The 12,209-nt window shown below is 33.0% G+C and overlaps 1 pseudogene; it reads right to left on the bottom strand.

Annotated features, from left to right (window-relative positions):
- Window positions 1-2,653: 2,653 nt before the first annotated feature.
- LOC115244347 overlaps window positions 2,654-12,209 on the bottom strand; it is an 11,046-nt pseudogene continuing 1,490 nt past the window's right edge.

Raw genomic sequence — 12,209 nt, 5'->3', positions numbered from 1 at the left:
CCACCTCTGGTAGCAATCATGTAGTTTAGCACGCTGCTACCGCCCATCACTTTTCCTCTAGGCCAGTTACAACTGTTGTTATTCATACCGAGACAATATTTTTACGGCGGCTTTGTTCGATATTGCCAATTAAACTCATTACTTAGCTGTAGAAAATGAGCGGTTAGCGGAATGTCCATGAAAATATCGTTGGATCCTCCAGCTTCGATTAACAATATTTTGACTTGAGGAATTTCACTTAATCTCGCGGCTACCGTGGCACCGGCCGTGCCAGCACCAACCACCACAAAATCATATACATCTCCGACTTCAGGAGTCGTGTCCGGTATTTCCTGGTTTAGATAATGTTGGCCCTCTTCCAGAAAGTTCAACACTCCGATACCCACCCGGAGTAAATTTGAAAGATTCGATATATTCTCATCACCGTATAGATTATTATACCGTTTCGGTAAAGATTGTCTGTCTGATAGTATCGGAACGATTATGGCAACGATACCGAAAAAAACGAACATCTTGCTCACCTTGCAACTTAGCACTTTGCTCAATATATCCAAGCAATCAGCTTCTATACGTCTCGAGCGGCGCGCAATAATAAGGAACTGCCTCACTAGAAGTTTGAATATATAGTTACATTGAGATATATGTTTTATATAGATGTCGCTGTATACACTAACGTGCATCACATACATACGATAAAATATCATTTAACGGAGTACGTATTAACAAAGATAAAAGCAAGTCACACCTCGAGTCAATTAATATCAATTTAAGCGCAAAACGTAATAACATCTGTATCGACTCGTTTTTAATGCAATTGTTTTTAAGGCTACATTGTCGGTTATTAGGTAAAAAAAATCAATTTTTTTTTATATGTTTTGAAAGTTAGAGATTTTTAAAATATGTTCTTAAAATATTATGTCGAAATTCGAAGAATTTCCGAAGCTAGAGACCGTTTATCTGACAGATGCCTGGAATAGCTGGCTAGCACCAAACAGCTGTAAGTATTTGAAATTTTATAGTTAACTGTACTTAAAACTTTAAACGCGTTTTTCTTGAAACAACATTTTTTCACCTTGCGACCATGATATCTCGGGAGCGGATAGTCCGATTAACTTCAAGTTTTTAGAAAATATAGAACATAAGACCCTTTTTAATATGAACTAGGATTATTTTATTACAACTTGTACTCTTTTGTTATTGCAAAAAATATGGCCAATTTTAGCCGAAAAATCGATGTTTATTGTTCTGAACGACATTTTAAATTTCGAATTTTTTGTTTCGCTTTATCCTAGAACACGCGATAGCCACACATATGAGGATTATATTCTTCTTTGTTTTTTTGTTTCAGATTACCCGGAGATTAGTTAGGATGGTCGTCACGAAAAAAAACATTTTCTGAGGCGGCTCGCGAAAAGGAGATTACAGGCGCAGTTTTTAATAAATTAATTTGAAAAAGATATTACTCAATATCCTCACACATTTTTGCTCGGTGGTGTCTCTACCTTAACGAAGGCATTTGCCGGGTGAGGAGGTTTGCGTACTCTAATGAACCTGAGAGCTATGCCGGCGGTAACGTATAGCGTTTTCGAATGAAGTAAGTTTGATCGCTCTGAAACCGATTAATGAATAAAACTCAAACTCTGTCTTGGATTTTAGTATTTGGATTATTTGATTAATCAATGAATATTTGCAGTAAGCGTTTGATTGATTAATCAGGGCAAAGAATCTTGTTTTAATTTTAAAGACAAAATATAGCAAGTCAAAAACGGAGAATGTACTTTATATTATTTATATTAATCAGATTCTCTCAAAACTTATTTTTGATCAAAAATATATTCATTGTAAATTGGGTTTAATCGCTCTCAAAGCGATTAGCTTCATTCAAAAATGCTAATAAGTTACCGGTAGGATTACCCATGCCGGACAGGTCGAAGGGGAAGAGTCAGACTAAGAGAGATACTGTAGTTATATTTTGCTTCCTTGTAGAGGAAGCTTTGTTTCCGCGACAAAATTTTTTTTTGAGTTTTCTATACCAATGTGTTTAGGATGTTCCAAAACGTCGAAAAATCATATTCCTAAAAAATGTCTGTATGTATGTATGTATGTATGTATATATGTATGTATGTATGTATGTATGTATATATGTATGTATGTATGTATGTATGTATATATGTATGTATGTATGTATGTATGTATATATGTATGTATGTATGTATGTATGTATATATGTATGTATGTATGTATGTATGTATATATGTATGTATGTATGTATGTATGTATATATGTATGTATGTATGTATGTATGTATGCATGCATGCATGCATGCATGCAAGTATATGCCTAATCTCTAACAATGTAAATTAATTTCACGTGCGTATCTACACCATGCTACTTAAAACGCATTCCTATTTTTCAAAATACGTGTATTCGTAAATAAATTCGCTTACATAAAATTTTGAATTTTTTGAGAAATGTCTGTACACGCTTTAACTTTCGCAAATTTTGAAATATCGGGTTAAATTTTTTTACATGAATAGAGTATTATTAAAGGATAGTTGGTATTGAATTTAGTGAGGATCGGTGAAAGAATTCATTTCTTATAAAATTTTGGATTTTTTGAGAATTGCAATGCTTCTTTATTTTTTTACTTTGCTCATAAAGCTTTCTCTATGAGAAAGCAAAAATTGAAAAACCCGCTTGCTTTAAGGATCTTAAGCTCTGTAAGCGAAATAAAATGATGAGGAAGCAATGTGCAAGTTTCTAATTTGCACAATTTTCAGCTTGTTAGTACTTAACAACAGTTTAATATATCGAAGTTATATGTCCCTTTATCTAAAAAATTTTTCTTTCCGCAATGTTTTTGCAGCGTTTTTAAAATAGCACAAATTACGATTCAAAAGTTTTCGTATAGTTTCTTGATGATATCACCGCAGTCCAGCATATCAGCATCATTCCTAATAATACGAATATACTGAATAATTTGGTTAATTTATGCATCCAGTACAATCTGTAATATATTAATGATCGATTTATTCCTCAGCGTATATCTTGCAAGCGTGAAAATGTGAATAAAAATATATGAAATTGGGACTTGCCTCCATAAACGACTACGGGCATTATTTAAGGTATCTGGATTATCTTTTAAAATATATTTTCTAATTCCTAACATGTATTGATGCAAATACGTGTCCCAATCCAAGCTTCTGATATCTACATTGAAGTCGTTACGATGCCCCGACGCTTTTACGGATTTCACTAGTTTCCTCATGTTATCAGCGCTGAATTTCCACTCGTTTATCGCGAAGAACTCTCCGGTTTTAGCAAAGCGCTCGAAGCGTTTAGTCATTTTCACCATTCTGAAAAAAATGATGCGTCGAAATGTTATTACCAACACATTTTTTTTTTTTTTTTAGACAGAGAGAAAGAGAGAGAGCACTTACTTAGGTTTGTAACCTCGGACCCTTGATACAAGATCTACGATAAACGCAGGTAAGAAGTGTAACATAATTACCATGATAGCGTGACTAAATTTGTTTGTTCTAAATGTAAAACCTGGATACCACATCACATATTTCGATGGCGACTCTATGACGTACTTTTTCGTAAGATGTCCGAATTTGCTCCATCTGCAAAAAATCATATCTTTTTTTATTGTTTTATTGTTTGTTCCAGTTTCTCACAAATACTCACGTGATCGGATGCAGTGCGCTGCTGGTGCAATTGTAAATCCTTATCGTATCAATATGTTGCATTGCGTTATACCAAGAAGCGCATATTAAGGTATCGACAACAAAGTCGACAGGTACAACATCTACTATTAAATTCTCGTTACACACGATGCTTCTAATAGTACCTCTACCTATCTCCATCATTATACCTATCAAATAATAGGATGTAACGTGTATACATCTATATAATTGATATTAATATAGAAGAAAATTAATTTATTAGAAACGCTTAGTTTTTTTCATGCAATTTAAACTCTTATTTTTCATTATATAATATAACTCATTATATTTAATAAAATTTTTCCGTCGAGTTAATGTCACGGATATGTTAGAAGCGGTTAATTATACATATATATCGCGCGTGTTTCTTTTTTCATATCTCTAATAACTTTCTATATAAAGCAATTTGGTGTTAGAAAAAATGGTAAATATGCATAATAGATCACGTCTCACCGATTTTATGGCCATTTAGATACATTATAGAGGAGGTTATTTTTTCTGAGTAATTTCCCGCAAAAACAAGTGAGATGGCATTGGTTTAGGAGATATAACAAATTGAAATTTGATAGCAAAATTTTGCTGTATAGTAAAAGGCGATTTTTGGTGATTGTTTGGTACATAAACCAGGGTTGTCATTGGTAGGGGTGGAGCTTATTCTGGTACATGTACCAGCAACTATTTCACTAAAACATACATTCACTTTGCGATGACTGTAAACAAAACTTTTTCTAGATAGAAAATGACAAATACATTAGTACGACGTACACAAACTTCATTCTTCCTAATATTATTTCATAATATATAAGAAAAAATATTAAGATTGTCAAACTTTAATTTGTTATATTTCCTGAACTAACGCCGCCCACCATTTAATCTTTGCGGAAAATTATTCAGAACAATCTCCCCTATAACATATCCAAGTGGCGATAAAATCGGTAAGGTGTGACCTATTATGTATAATGTATATTTACCAAAAAAATTTAAATAATCAAATATAAATATAATAAAATATGTTTCTATATGTTTTTTTTTTCTTTTGTATTATCTCTATTCGGATGTACAAAAAAATAATAAGAAGAATAATTGAAAACTAATTAGAAAAATAATTTTTGCGATATTTCTTTTTTAGGAAAAGCAAAATTTAAAGAAATAAAAAAATTGCTCATATACAATCACACACACACACACACACGCGCGCGCGCACACAATTTGAGTGAGAGAAAGAAAGAGAAGGGGGAAGAGAGAGAGAGAACATACACACACAGGCACATATTTTATATATAATTAAATATAATTATATATATTTATATTCGATTATATATGGACTTTTTCCTCGAGTAGCTTTGCCACTAAAATTTCAATCAAATTTGCTTTAATATAGATTATACCTGTAATACCGTAAACATTATCTACCCAGCCTGGGAATGGTTCTTGATAAGCGGCGCAGACTATACTCGGTCATACGATCGCGATTGGTAGACCGCCTCCCTTGGACAGCACAATCTGTTCTGCTAGACCTTTGGTCAATGTATAGGTATTTGGATGATTACCGATCAGCTTTTTCTCTATTATTCCTATCGTCTCGTCGTCTAAATTTTCGCATAAATCCATTACTGTTTCTGGCTTTATCCCTGTCCTGTAACATTAGCAAGATGTATCATTATAAGGATATTTTTCCAAAGTGTGCTGGTTGAATATATATTTATTATCGTGCGTCAAAAAGCAAAAATAATTTTGTAGAATCTGATTTGTATTGTGTATAAAAAAGTATGCACAAATAACATACAAAAATATACAAAATATATAAAAACGGATAAATAATCTAATGCAATACCGTAAGAAATGCAGAATATATTCGCAACAAAATATAGTTCGATCAAAATCTTTAAAGACTTTTACTTGTGAAATGTTTATATTTTTTTTTATGTATAATTGAAAACTTACTTATATATCCATTCCTCAATTTCTCGTCGATTGGCGTTACTGTAGGTCGTGCTAACATAAATGACGCTAATAAGATTTTTCATACGCCTGCACAAGTCTAGCATACGATCTGTGCCCTTTGTATTTATATTAACGGCATTTTTCAATGGCTCATCAAAACGTACGGTGGCCGCGCTATGAAAAACAATATTAACTTATTGTATTAACATATCCTTATCTTCAGGCTGGAGTCCCATCTCCGGCATGCTCAGATCGCCCTTCACGGGAGAGATCTTATTTAAGGCGCCGGGAAATTCCGATCGTATCTTATTGAAAACCTGCGACAGATGAAAGAACCGTTTTTCGTGAAAAATGTTCATAGAGAAAAGTATTCGTGGCGCAATATTTTTCTCGACGAACGTATTAGCAGAGATAATTTCGCAGATAATAATTACGGGAAATAATCGTGAGAACGGTAACAATCGCGACCTTTCGTCGTACGTTTTGATGACTGTGTTTGACACTTCAAGTATAATCACACCACAGGTGGAAATATTTAAATTGTCACCTCTACAGAAGAAGTTATACAGTCAGAATCAATATTGCATTATAATTTAAAATGCACGGATACTATTACGTCTATAAGAAATGTTAATTCGAAAAATATGAATGTAGCAAAAGTAATTTATGAAAAAAACTAGAGAAGAGATAAACTTCCACGTGCGCGCATTAAGATTTTGCATCCAATAATGTACACTAAAAAAAATGTACTAAATCCAAAAAAAAATTTTTTATTTAGAGAAATTATTTATTTAAATATTTACAAAGAATAATTAGTTATTTCAATTAAGCAGTAAATATATTTGAATCAGTACTCTATTTCAAAAGAACTTAATTTGGATAACTTTCAACTTATAAACATGCAATTTACAACAATATATATTTCAGACAGACTGTTTGAGTTTAATCTTTTAGAATCTAAAAATGTTCAATTTGTGTGTTTCTTTCCCATGACATATATTTAAAGTATAATTCTATCAACGCTCACTTTCGACATATCCTTTGTTATTGTTTCTACAGTATCTAGGCTTGATGCAATTATTCAATTTTTGAAGACGTGTGGGATTTAGGCGGCCAGCAATATATTGTAAGATCATTGGATTTGACGAAAAAAAAACAATTAAGGGGAAAAACTGGCAAATAAGAGCCAAGACGCGGGTATCCATACGCGAACTTATTTTTGTTAAATTTTATTAACTAATATGCATTAAAAATATACGTTTTGGACCGTTTTTGGTCCATCTTCAATATGGATATGAATATATAAAGAGTAAATTGGAATTGTAAAACTTGACATATACAATATTTGTTGTTCCAGTCAAATTCTAAATTAAAATCTATAATCAGAAAGGAAATCTCGCTAGAATCCGCGTAGAGTCTGTACAAAATACCTTTTTGAAAAAAATAAATAAAAGGCACCAAGTACACGCGCCAGTTGTGGAAAACTGTTATATGTATTTACAAAATCCTACAAAAATAATGATATCAAAAAATTGCGTCAACTAAAAATAAAAAATTATACAAATATTTTAATCGAATATTCCATAAATATCCATTCGTGTAATACTTTCTTTTGTTATCGTCACATATATTCCTCTCATTTATTTCGATCATTTTTTTTATTTTCCAATGTATAGTTTACGAAATAAATTAAAATGATTTTTCATAAAACACCTTTTTAACTATTATGTAAATATTTATTTCTTTTGCCGTGATGGACGGTATTCGGGATGATTTATCAACAAGATCGTCTGATTTTCGTTATCATCACAAATATTCTTCTCATTTATCATTTTTTTATTTCCCGATACATATTTACAAAGTATGCGTGTGATTTTTTTAAAACATCTTTTCAACTCTTTTGTCAATATTTGTTTTTTCTCGTCGTTATAGACAATCATAATAATCAATCGAGATGATAACGGCCTCGATACATTCTTTTCGACGATTTCATATATGTTTTATTACGTGCCACGCGATAATTTAGCAACAAGATATGTCGATTATAGCGAAAAAGGAAGAAACGCCTTACCGAAATGCTACCCAGGGAGAAACGCGAGATCGGATATACGTCTATTAGACGTCGGAGCCATCTAGTCTAAAACAATATCTAGAAATATCTGAATTAGATGTCATGTAATTTTGTGTCATTGAATTTTTTTAGATACAATTAAAATTTAATATTCACACAATAGCGGTGCATTGTTTATGAAACACTCTTTGGGCTGCAATTTCTCGACATCTAATAAATATCTAGATGCAAAAATCGACTTATCTTAGACGTGTCGAATTAATTATGCATCTATTCGACTTCAAGACATTAATTATGCATCTATTCGACTTCACGTTTCTCTTTAGGTACTCATCTACAGATGTATGCTATTTCGACAATTTTTCATAATAACAAAAGATCATGCGCATGGCGATCGTACTCAAGTGTTAAATTATTAAAACAATTGGAAAAAAGTTTAAAAATAAAACAATGTGCACATATTTTTAATTGTATACAGTAGATATGTTCCGTATTATTAATAACAAGAAAATTTGGCTCAAATTTAACATATATTACATATCCATGAATGCAAACTTCATAGTAATTTGAAATAAATTTTGTGTAAAATCAGCATATTTTTAATGATAAAATTAACTTGAAAAAATGTTATTGACGATCTGTAGTATCTCTCATTCCTATTGTAGAATAAAATCAACATTTTTTTAAAGTTACCATACGATCGTGTTGATAAATTATCCCGAATACTAATTATTATGATTGTCCATCACGGCAAAAAAAACAAATATTGGCAAAAGAATTTGAATTTAAATTTGATTTCAAAGTTTGAATTGGATTTAATAATTAACTAAATTTGCCGCATTAGTCTTTCTCTCATTGTTTTTGTTTTTTAACCTTTGTTTATGACCATTTTTACGCCCGTTGTTTTTGTGATCGTACCGAACGTGCACTACTAGTCATCATTATTAGTCATAATTATATTGTAAACCACCGATGATATACTTCAGTAATATTACCGAAATATTGCTGAAATGTTTTAGCAAGGTTGCATTTGAAATGATTGCGGACATTGGAACATTGCAGAAATGTTGCAGAAACGGTCGTAAAATATTTCTGTAATATTGTTGAAAGGTGTAATATTTCAAATGGAATATTGCAGCAATGTATCACAAATATTACATGCCGAGTGGGAAATGAAACTTGGACATTTCTTTTATATTTTACGTAAACTACATAAAAAATTATCAGAATTAAGTTTACTTGAAATAGAGATATTTTCTTTTCGAATAACTTTGCGATATGATAAGTATATATATATCTATACAAACAGGATTTTCCAATAGTTCCCTCAAGCGTTCTTCGATAGACAGGTTCCCTTTTGGGCGGATTAGAATGAAAATTGTAGCCACACGAGGGCACGAGCGCAGCAGTTTTTCCAGGAGGACTTTCCCTAAGAAGCCAGTAGCACCAGTTACAAGGATCATCCTTTTGGCAAAAAATGTGTCGATCGAACTTTCTCCCGAGTGAGTCTCGTCGTGTGCATGTCCCAAATTGGTTTGTGCGTTCGTCGTTCGCATTTTGATGTGTTCCAAATTTTACGCAGTATCTATGAGAAAAAATATATTAACATTAGACAATAAATCAACGAAATTTTACATGGTATAGACGCGCTTTTGATATCGCGGCTACGGTAAAGATGTATATTTAAAAGTCAATACGAAAGACAAGGCAGAAAGAATCTTAAGCTGATTAATAATGTAATAAATGTTTATTTAAAGTTTGACTCCGAACTCTTGGACTGACTGAGTGCATTCGAGATCTTGATTTGCGACGACAAGCGATAGTTAATTTACAATGCGAGGATCAGCGAAGTTGCTGAATCGGGAATCGAATCCGAGTCATTCGCTTGCCGAGCGATTGCTCTTACTACTGATTGTGAGCTATTTAGATTCCACACCGCCAATACTTCTCATTCGCCTTATGTTTAAATATCTATTACTAATAACGCCATATTTCAGTCGGCGTGAACTAACAATTTAAGGTCCGTATTCATGATCGGTTCGTATATTTAAGACCGTTCTAAGTACAATCTTAATCTTTCTCGCTCGCTACTTTTCTATCTGCTCTCTCTATCTATCCATCTATCTATCCATCTATCTATCCATCTATCTATCAATCTAGCTATATCCATCTATCTATCAATCTAGCTATGCATCTATCTATCCACCTATCTATCCATCTATCTATCTATCTCTCTTGCTTATTTTTTGCAAGCTTGCTTATTCTCTCTTGCTTCATCTTCTTTAATTTTAAATAAAGCGTCCTTCTTTCTTTTCCTTCTCTCTCTTTTTCTTTCTCGCCTATTCTTCATCTCTTCTTTAACTTCAAATAAAACATTTATATTTATGTTGTTTATACGTAATATATATTAGAATATAAATTTATAATGTATAAAAAAAGATAGGATACGTATCTTTCATAAAATATAATGGTATATACAATATACATATATTGCCTTTTTAGAATGGGAATAATATATTGAATATATTTTTTTTCGGGATTATAAAACAAATTGATTGGTATGCGATCTTTTGTTAGCGGCGTATAACGTATTAATGTTTACATCGAATTGTTGTCACACAAAGGATCTTTGGCCCTTTCTTCGAATAATACAATGATCTCTCCTCTCCTTTTTTTAATGGCCACTTCTGATTTAGGGTATGATCAGATCATTCCGGCCAACAACTGATAGAAAGTAATAAATGTAAAAATCCTCTTTAAAAAAGGTGAAAACTCACAAATAAGGTCCAAACAATAGACACACACGTAACGTGTCAGAACACATCCGTTCCCGTCGGGCGGCAACGAACTAATAAAGTTATAATACAATGATATATGCACTCAATCGTCTGCCGTCAGTTATACGGCAAAACTCGAATAAGAAGGTTGAGACTCCGTATATCGGATTATACTTCGAAAAATTCTACGTTTATTATAATTAGCTATTATATATTATAACTCATAAATATGTCGAAACAATCGTTAATTTAAGCGTAATTATGCGCGTGACGAGTATCGTAATCATATACAAAAAAGAAGCAGTAAAAAATGAAAAATGAAATGGAAAAGAAAACCCAAAAAGACATCGAACGACTGCGGAGCAATTTCGAGATGAGCAATTTATAACTAATTTATTTTATTATTTTATTCATTTTATTTATTTTTTAGTGCGTGCGTGCGTGCGTGCGTGCGTGTATGCACGTGTAACATAGATGATATATTAAAGTTACTAACATTATTGAGTTTATGTATCAGGGACAGTACATATATTTACATATATTTATAGATTTATAAATTTGTATCTGACGACTAGGCAGCACGAGCTAGTCGTGTTAATTGCGTGCGCATATATCGATAAATGGGAGGACTGCCGAAATCGCGGAATCGACGAAGCCGGCGAATGGCACCGCAGCTATCATGGCATTAAACCAAAAAGAATAAGTCAAGTAATAAGCATATTGTCAGCTCGAAGAATCGTTCTGTTGCAAATGATAATTAAAGTATTATACGTTTTATTGTGTGATGTAGATTGGAATATCCGAACGATTTGTTAGACGTTGGTTTGTGTGTGCTTTGCGCTCGACGAGAAAAATTGGTATTCGCGGCTGTTCAGCTCTCATCGATAATTTAAACAATAAATAGAGATCAGCGAGAGCTATTATAAGTGCATGTAGTTCGTTCTGCATCGATTCTTCTCTCGAATTTCCATCGAGTTTATCGAGAATCTATAAGCGTAATCACACGCGCGAATAGCTCTACGTGGGCATCGGCCCCCACTCCTTAAATAAAGGCAAACGCTCGGTCTAGATATACTATGTCTATGATAAAATGATACCTAACCGTGAGCGTTGCGGTCGTTAAGTGGAACGCGCCCCTGTAGCGGGATTCAGTAATTTGCTATCGACAATTTTCGATATCGTTAACTAGCGACAGCCAATGGCAAGAACAATCCGGGTGAAAAGCGCAACTCTCATAGGCTATAGCTCGCTAACAACAACGATAATCGTCGCTAAGACGTTCGAGAATCTCGCTATTGGTAGCGTGCGCCACCGTAGCGACGGAGCGCTCACGTACACTACTAGGCGCGCGGCTAAAAGTTGGCGCTGATTGGACAAACTTAATCAGTAAGAACTTCTTTATTAAGGCTACGTTCCAAAACGTACTCTTCGAAAAAAATTTTACTCGATGGCCGTTCCGAAACTTTTTTGAGTGTTTTGGATTGGTTCCAGGCCGGCCATAGAGTAAAATTTTTCTCGGAGAAGAAATTTTACACCGTTTTGGAACGTAGCCTAAGCATTATAAAAAAAAATGGTTCAAGACTTTTCGACTCAATCTACCTCCACCTTTCGTTTGGTCACTTACTTGTTGGACACCCTATATATTTTATCATTGTTTATAATATATATTGCAATTGTAGGGAACGACTT

The sequence above is a fragment of the Formica exsecta genome, unplaced genomic scaffold (genome assembly GCF_003651465.1).
Source record: "Formica exsecta isolate Colony F162 unplaced genomic scaffold, ASM365146v1 scaffold81, whole genome shotgun sequence".
Taxonomy (NCBI): Eukaryota; Metazoa; Arthropoda; class Insecta; order Hymenoptera; family Formicidae; genus Formica; species Formica exsecta.
This window is presented reverse-complemented; position numbering and strand designations above follow the sequence as displayed.